Genomic DNA, 9,025 nt, shown 5'->3' with positions numbered 1-9,025 from the left:
GAGGCTGCTATTGGTCTATTCAGGGATTCAACTTCTTCCTGGTTTAGGCTTGGGAGAGTGTAAGTGTCCAGGAAATTATCCATTTCTTCTAGATTTTCTAGTTGATTTGCGTAGAGGTGTTTATAGTATTCTCTGATGGTAGTTTGTATTTCTGTGGGGTCGGTGGTGATATCCCCTTTATCATTTTTTATTGCGTCTATTTGATTCCTCTCTCTTTTCTTCTTTATTAGCCTTGCTAGTGGTCTGTCAATTTTGTTGATCTTTTCAAAAAACCAACTCCTGGATTCATTGATTTTTGGAGGGTTTTTTGTGTCTCTATCTCCTTCAGTTCTGCTCTGATCTTAGTTATTTCTTGCCTTCTGCTAGTTTTTGAATGTGTTTGCTCTTGCCTCTCTAGTTCGTTTAATTGTGATGTTAGAGTGTCAATTTTAGATCTTTCCTGCTTTCTCTTGTGGGCACTTAGTGCTATAAATTTCCCTCTACACACAGCTTTAAATGTTTCCCAGAGATTCTGGTATGTTGTATCTTTGTTCTCATTGGTTTCAAAGATCATCTTTATTTCTGCTTTCATTTTGTTATGTACCCAGTAGTCATTCAGGAGCAGGTTGTTCAGTTTCCATGTAGTTGAGCGGTTTTCATTGAGTTTCTTAGTCCTGAGTTCTAGTTTGATTGCACTGTGGTCTGAGAGACAGTTTGTTATAATTTCTGTTCTTGTACATTTGCTGAGGAGTGCTTTACTTCCAATTATGTGGTCAATTTTGGAATAAGTGTGATGTGGTGCTGAGAAGAATGTATATTCTGTTGACTTGGGGTGGAGAGTTCTATAGATGTCTATTAGGTCCACTTGGTGCAGAGATGAGTTCAATTCCCTGATATCCTTGTTAACTTTCTGTCTCGTTGATCTGTCTAATGTTGACAGTGGAGTGTTGAAGTCTCCCATTATTATTGTATGGGAGTCTAAGTCTCTTTGTAAATCTCTAAGGACTTGCTTTATGAATCTGGGTGCTCCTGTATTGGGTGCATATATATTTAGGATAGTTAGCTCTTCCTGTTGGATTGATCCCTTTACCATTATGTAATGGCCTTCTTTGTCTCTTTTGATCTTTCATGGTTTAAAGTCTGTTTTATCAGAGACTAGGATTGCAACCCCTGCTTTTTTTTGGTCTCCATTTGCTTGGTAGATCTTCCTCCATCCCTTTATTTTGAGCCTATGTATGTCTCTGCATGTGAGATGTGTCTCCTGAATTCAGCAGACTGATGGGTCTTGACTCTTTATCCAGTTTGCCAGTCTGTGTCTTTTAATTGGAGCATTTAGTCCATTTACATTTAAGGTTAATATTGTTATGTGTGAACTTGATCCTGCCATTATGATATTAACTGGTAATTTTGCTCATTAGTTGATGCAGTTTCTTCCTAGCCTCGATGGTCTTTACATTTTGGCATGTTTTTGCAATGGCTGGTACCAGTTGTTCCTTTCCATGTTTAGGGCTTCCTTCAGGGTCTCTTGAAGGCAGGCCTGGTGGTGACAAAATCTCTAAGCATCTGCTTATCTGTAAAGAATTTTATTTCTCCTTCACTGATGAAACTTAGTTTGGCTGGATATGAAATTCTGGGTTTAAAATTCTTTTCTTTAAGAACGTTGACTATTGGCCCCCACTCTCTTCTGGCTTGTAGAGTTTCTGCCGAGAGATCTGCTGTCAGTCTGATGGGCTTCCCTTTGTGGGTAACCCGACCTTTCTCTCTGGCTGCCCTTAAGATTTTTTCCTTCATTTCAACTTTGGTGAATCTGGCAATTATGTGTCTTGGAGTTGCTCTTCTGGAGGAGTATCTTTGTGGCGTTCTCTGTATTTCCTGAATTTGAATGTTGGCCTGCCCTGCTAGGTTGGGGAAGTTCTCCTGGATGATATCCCGTAGAGTGTTTTCCAATTTGGTTCCATTTTCCCCCTCACTTTCAGGCACCCCAATCAGACGTATATTTGGTCTTTTTACATAATCCCATACTTCTTGCAGGCTTTATTCATTTATTTTTCTTCTTTTTGCTTTTGGTTTCTCTTCTCGCTTCATTTCATTCATTTGATCCTCCATCGCTGATACTCTTTCTTCCAGTTGATCGAGTTGGTTACTGAAGCTTGTGCATTTGTCACGTATTTCTCGTGTCATGGTTTTCATCTCTGTCATTTCGTTTATGACCTTCTCTGCATGAATTAGTCTAGCTGTCAATTCTTCCACTCTTTTTTCAAGATTCTTAGTTTCTTTGCGCTGGGTACGTAATTCCTCCTTTAGCTCTGATAGGTTTGATGGACTGAAGCCTTCTTCTTTCATCTCGTCAAAATCACTCTCTGACCAGCTTTGATCCGTTGCTGGCGATGGGCTGTGCTCCTTTGCAGGGGGAGATGCACTCTTATTTTTTGAATTTCCAGCTTTTCTGCCCTGCTTTTCCCCCATCTTTGTGGTTTTATCTGTTTCTGGTCTTTGATGATGGTGATGTACTGATGGGGTTTTGGTATAGGTGTCCTTCCTGTTTAATAGTTTTCCTTCTGACAGTCAGGACATTCAGCTATGGGTCTGTTGGAGATTGCTTGAGGTCCACTCCAGACCCTGTTTGCCTGGGTTTCAGCAGCAGAGGTTGCAGAAGATAGAATATTGCTGAACAGCGAGTGCACCTGTTTGATTCCTGCTTTGGAAGCTTCCTCTCAGGGGTGTACTCCACCCTGTGAGGTGTGGGGTGTCAGACTGCCCCTAGTGGGGGATGTCTCCCAGTTAGGCTACTCAGGGGTCAGGGACCCACTTGAGCAGGCAGACTGCCCCTTCTCAGATCTCAACCTCCGTGTTGGGAGATCCACTGCTCTCTTCAAAGCTGTCAGACAGAGTCGTTCGCGTCTGCACAGGCCTCTGCTCCTTTAGCTGAGCCCTGTCCCCAGAGGCAGAATCTACAGAGACAGGCAGGTTTCCTTGAGCTGCTGTGAGCTCCACCCAGTTAGAGCTTCCCAGCGGCTTTGTTTACCTACTTAAACCTCAGCGATGGCGGGCGCCCCTCCCCCAGCCTCGCTGCTGCCTTGCGGTTAGATTGCTGCAGACTGCTTTGTTAGCAAGGAGGGAGGCTCCGTGGGTGTGGGACCCTCCCGGCCAGGTGTGGGATATAGTCTCCTGGTGTGCCGATGTGCTTACAGCGCAGAATTGGGGTGGGAGTTACCCGATTTTCCAGGTGTTGTGTGTCTCAGTTCCCCTGACTAGGAAAAGGGACTCCCTTCCCCCTTGTGCTTCCCAGGTGAGGCGATTCCTCACCCTCCTTCAGCTCTCGCTGGTCGGGCTGCAGCAGCTGACCAGCACCGATTATCCGGCACTCCCGAGTGAGATGACCCCAGTACCTCAGTTGAAAATGCAGAAATCACCAGTCTTCTCTGTCGCTCGCACTGGGAGATGGAGACTGGAGCTGTTCCTATTCGGCCATCTTGCTCTGCACCCCCGTGGTATACTATCTTTCTGGCTTCCCATCATAATCTTATTTGGAGAGACCTTGATTGTTTTTCACTTCTGCAAGATAGCACATTGGTCCATCACATTGATGAAATTAGGCTGATTTGACGACTGACCAAGAAGTAGCAAGCACACTTGAACTGTTGATGAGACATTTACGTAGCAGAATATAGGAAATAAAGCTGACTAAAATTCAGAGACCTTCTCACTCTACAATGTTTCTAGGGGTCCAGTCTTTTGAAGCCTGTCAAAATGTCTTTTCCAGGGTAAAGGACAAGTTGTTGTTTGAGATCCCTCTTCTAACTAAGAAAGAGGCGCAACGCCCACTAGGCCTATTTGGATTTTTAAGACAGCACATTTTTCATTTGAAAATGTCTCCCTGGCCCACTTCTTGAGTGACTTGAAGGGCTGCCAGCTTTCAGGGGCATCCAGAACAGGAAAAGACTCTGTAACTACTGCAGGCTCTGGTGCAAACCCCTCTACCACTTGGGCCACAGGAACCAGCAAATTCAATGGTGCTTGAGGTTTCACTGGCAGATAGGAATGCTGTTTGGAGCCCACAGCTAAAGAACTGTGGCTGTGGTGTCTGGTGTCCTGCTTATTCAATCTTCTGGTCTTACCATATTTCCCATTATCCTATAGCAGCTGGATTAATAGAATGGTGAAATGGCTTTTTGAAGTTACAATTACAATGCTCACTATGTGACAATACTTTGCTGTGCTCCCACAGGTGAAACAGCATATCCCCCTACAATTTTTAAGCAAGGCCCTGCCATCTTTGGCAGATAACACCTATTCTTTGGAGATACAGCTCTTGGCCCATTTATGGGCTTATTTAGAAATTGAACATTTGACTATTCGTCATCATGTCACATGTGAATTTCACTGCCTGTTATCAACTTGGTGCTTTCTGACACACCGAGTCATAAAGTAGGTTGTGCACGGCAGCATTTCATCGTCAAACAGATGTGGTATACACATGAGCAGGCTTCAGCAGGTCCTAAGGCACAGCTACGTTACATGAGAAAGTTACTCAAATGCTCACGATCTCTACTCCAGCCATTCAACCTTCTCTCCATCACACTGTCCTGATGACCTCATGGGAAGATAGCTCTGATTAGTTGACAGAGGAAGAGAAGATAGGGTCCTGGTTCAAAGACGGTTCTCAATGATATGCAGTCCCTACCTGAAATTGGATGGCTGAAGAACTAGAGCCCCTTTTTAGGACACCTGAAGGACAGCGGTGAGGAGAAATCTTCCCAGTGGGCAGAACTTTGAGTAGTGAAGCTGGTTGTCAACTCTACATTGGAAGAGAAATGGCTAGATTTCTGACCATTTACTGATTCTTGGTCCAAAGCCAATGTTTGGGCTGGATGTTAGGCACTTGAGAGATGCATGATTAGAATATTGGTGACAAAGAAAGTTTGGAAAGAGGTATGTGGATGGACTTTTGTGAGTGATCAAAAACTGTCAAAATATTTGTATTCCATATGAGTACTTGCCAACAAGTCACCTCAGTGGATAAAGAGTTTCATAATCAAGTGGATAGGAACACTCTTTTCAAGGACACCACTCTGCCTCTTTCCTCAGCCATCCCTCTCACTGCCCGATGGGTCCATGAACAAAATGGCCATGGTGGCAGGAACTGAGTTTGCACATGTGCTCAGCCACACCGACTTCCACTCACAAAGTCTGACATGGCTATGGCCAATTCTGGGTGCCCAGTTTGCCAGAAGCAGAGACCAAAACTGAGCCCTCATTATGGTCCAGTTGCTCAGGGTGATCAGCCAGCTACCTGGTGACAGATGAACTCTATGGGACCTCTTTCACCAAGGAAAGGGCAGAGACTTGTCCTCACTGGAATAGACATACACTGTGGATATGGATTTCCCCATTCTGCACGCAATGCTTCTGCCAAGACTCCCATTCATGGCCTCACAAAACGCCTTTCCCAACATTATGGTATTGAGCACAACATTGCCTCTGACCAGTGCACTCACTCTTTGCAAACGAAGCGTGTCAGTGGTCTGCCACTCATTAAATCTAGTGGTCTTACCTTGCTTCTCATTTTCCTGAAGTAGCTAAATGAATGGAACGGTGAAGTGGCCCTTTGATGTTATAAGTGTAATGCCAACTAGGTGACAATACTTTGCAGTGCTCTGGCAGAGGTCTCCAGAAGACCATGTATTCTCTGAATCAACATCCAATATATGGTATTGTTTCTTCCATAGCCAAAATACATGGGTCCAGAGATCAAGCGATGGAAGTAGAAATTTCAACACTCACTATCACTCCTGGTGTTCCACTAGCAACATTTTTGTTTCTTGTTTTTTTTTTATGACATTATACTCTGCTGGCCTAGAGGACTTAGTTCCCCAAGGACAATTGGTGCCCCCGGAAGAAACAATAACGATTTTGTTAAACCTGAAGTTTAGATTGCCTTCTGGACACCTTGCCTCCTCCTGCCTTTGTGTCAACATTCTGAGAAGGCAGTTACAGTGTTGACTGGGGTGACTGACCTGAACTATAAAGATGAAATCAGCCTACTACTCCACAATGGAGGGAAGGAAGAGTATGCATAAAATACAGAAGATGCATTAGGAAGTGTCTTAGCACTACCATGACATGTGTTTAAGGTCAATGGGAAACTACAACAGCCCATTCCTGTCAAGACTACAGTTGGATCAGAACCTTCAGGTATTAAGCTTTGGATTCACTCACCAGGATAGCAGAAACAATAACAACAACTGCAACACAACAATAAAAACTGCAACCTTCTGAGGTGCTTCCTGAAGGCAAAGGGAACAAACAATGTGTAATAGAAGAAGTTAGTCATCCATACCTGCCATAGACACTTCACCAGTTGCAGAAATTAAGATGTTAATTGTCTTAAGTATATCCTCCTTTTGTTAAAAAAAAAAAAAAGTTTGTGCACGTATACACATGTACTAAGAAAGAGTCTCTTTTTATTTTCCTTTATCATGTTACACAAAATTCATTGAATTCTTAACAATATTTGCATATTTGTAACCTTTATGAAATAGTGTTTGCATTGGGGATTGTTGCACTCCAGGTTGTAAGAGGATGATTGTAATATATGATGTATAATTAAGACCTCATTTTTGTCTGTATTTGAAGATTATGTACTATAGCAGGAGATGTGTATTGATTCAACTTGAAAAGGAGTGGACTTCTGGTGGTTAATATTGAGAGTCTTATTCATTGGAGTGAACGATACAGAGTATTAATGCCAGACATGTTTCTTGAGTGTTTCCCTAAAAAAAAGGTTTATATTTGAATCAATGGGAAGATCTACATTAATCTGGTGGGCACAATCTAATAAGTTTCTAGCAAATATCAAGCACACAGAAACACGTCAAAAAGCAAGATGGGCCTAGCTTCCAAAACATATATCTGTCTGCTATGCTGGTAATTCTTGCTTTCTTGTTCTCGGACCCCAGGCTCCAAATTCTTGAGTTTTGGACTCAGACTTGCACTTATTGTTCCTCAGTTTGCAGGCAGCCTATTTTGATCCTGAATGTAAGTAATTATAACCTCCCCTGCATATATATATATATATATATATATATATATATGTATATTTATATATATGTCTATATACATGCATATGTGTGTGTATATAAATATATAAAGCTATGGCAAATTAAACAGTTTGTAAGTATTCTCAAAAAGCATTACTTGAGTAAATACTAAAACTGTAAACCTTTTTAAATAACTCAGGTTTTTTGATGTTGATATCATAAACAAACTTCATACAAAATTCCATATACATATGAAATATGTGTGTGTATATATATATATACACATATATATGTGTGTGTATATATATATAAATATATTTCACACTCTCTGTGTTGTTCCAGGAACAGAATGAACACGTAGGCCGCAGACACCAATGAAAAAAGGTAGAACAGGAGGATAGCCTGACAATATATCCACATATGCACCAATAAGAAAACAAGGTAGAACCTGAAAATGCCTTTGCCATCATTGTGTAAAGCATATCCACAGCTACACAGAGAAGGGAACAAGGACAAAGGAATCAAAGGCTTCTGACATTCATGTAATTAGCAGACTTCAAGAAAATACACACTTCCCCCTTTGTGCACTTGATACACAGTAGGCTCCACTGGGTTGTGATGTAATACTTTTCTTTTCTATGTGGACATGTTTTGGAATGCGAGGAAAATATACATGAATTATCCATTCAACTTCTGCTTTTCCTCAGCCCAGTGATCCAGACAAAACTTTTGTTTCGCCTCTCATTTTTCCCAGGCCAGACACTGAACTGAGCTGAATAGTGCTTCTTGCAAGAGAGTCCACAGATACCTCCAAATATTTCATACTTTCCAGATCATAAAATATCCTGACCCAGCGGTATAGTTGGAAACTCTCAAAAATCACTTCTTTATTTGGGAGAGCTTTCTTCTTTTGCTTATTAACCATTTCTTCCTACTTGAACTTTGCATCATCAAGACTCCGTAATTCTTGTGGCCATGAGACATTACTTCAGCCTGTGATTGGTCCCAGGCCAACTTCTCAGGCCAAGCTGACACTTCAACTCCTTCTTAGTTCACGGTCAAGTGGCAAGGCTGAGCTCAGTAGCTTCTGTAAGTCATCACTTCATGTTCCGATGAATCCAAGGACAAGGTTCAGGGTCCAGCTGAAAAATGCTTACCCCAAGACACCATTCCTTTACTTCTCTGCCTTTAGAAACAGTAAATTCCAGCCTCATAGTAGGTCAACCACTGTGAAGTTTTTTACTTTCACTTTTAAAAGTTTTGCTTCCAACTGTTTGCATCCATTTCCTTCATTTTCTTCGTCATGCCTCACTATCAGAGATTGCTACATTGTGGTGCACTAATGAGACTGCAAGGATTGAAGTCTGGGAATTGAGCTCTGGGATGCATCATTCTTCCGAGACCAACTGACAAACTGGCCTCACACTGTGATACACACCCATGGCAGCCATCAACAATATAGTGGTCAGCAACACAGGCTGGAATGGGTCACCCTAGAAACCTGAGGGACAACAACAAGCAGCCATCATTATGCATTTTGGAAGTTCAAAGGAAGAGACAAAGAATCAAGGAGACAATTTAATGAAATATGTGTAAAAAATGCAACAATTTAAGACAATAAATAAGCACCCAACAGGTTCAACAAACTCCAAGTAACAGAAACTCAAAGAAACAAACTCAGAATTACCAGATAATTACTGTCGAGAACAAATACAAAGAGAATTTTGAGGATTTTCAAGAGAAGCAAGGGAAGTAGCTAGTCACGCAAAAGGGTCCTTCAAAAATAACCAGTGGACTTCTTATCTGACTTATCTGTCTTCTTAGTCCCAGCTACTCGGGAGGATGAGGCAGGAGATTGGCGGGAACCTGAGAGGCGGAGCTTGCAGTGAACCGAGATCCCACCACTGCACTCCACAGTCTGGGTGACAGAGCCAGATCCTGTCTCAAAGAAAAAGAAAGAAGAAAGAAAGAAAGAAAGAAAGAAAGAAAGAAAGAAAGAAAGAAAG

This window comes from Piliocolobus tephrosceles, unplaced genomic scaffold (assembly GCF_002776525.5).
Source record: "Piliocolobus tephrosceles isolate RC106 unplaced genomic scaffold, ASM277652v3 unscaffolded_31432, whole genome shotgun sequence".
Classification (NCBI taxonomy): domain Eukaryota; kingdom Metazoa; phylum Chordata; class Mammalia; order Primates; family Cercopithecidae; genus Piliocolobus; species Piliocolobus tephrosceles.
Note: the sequence above shows the minus strand (reverse complement) of the source record.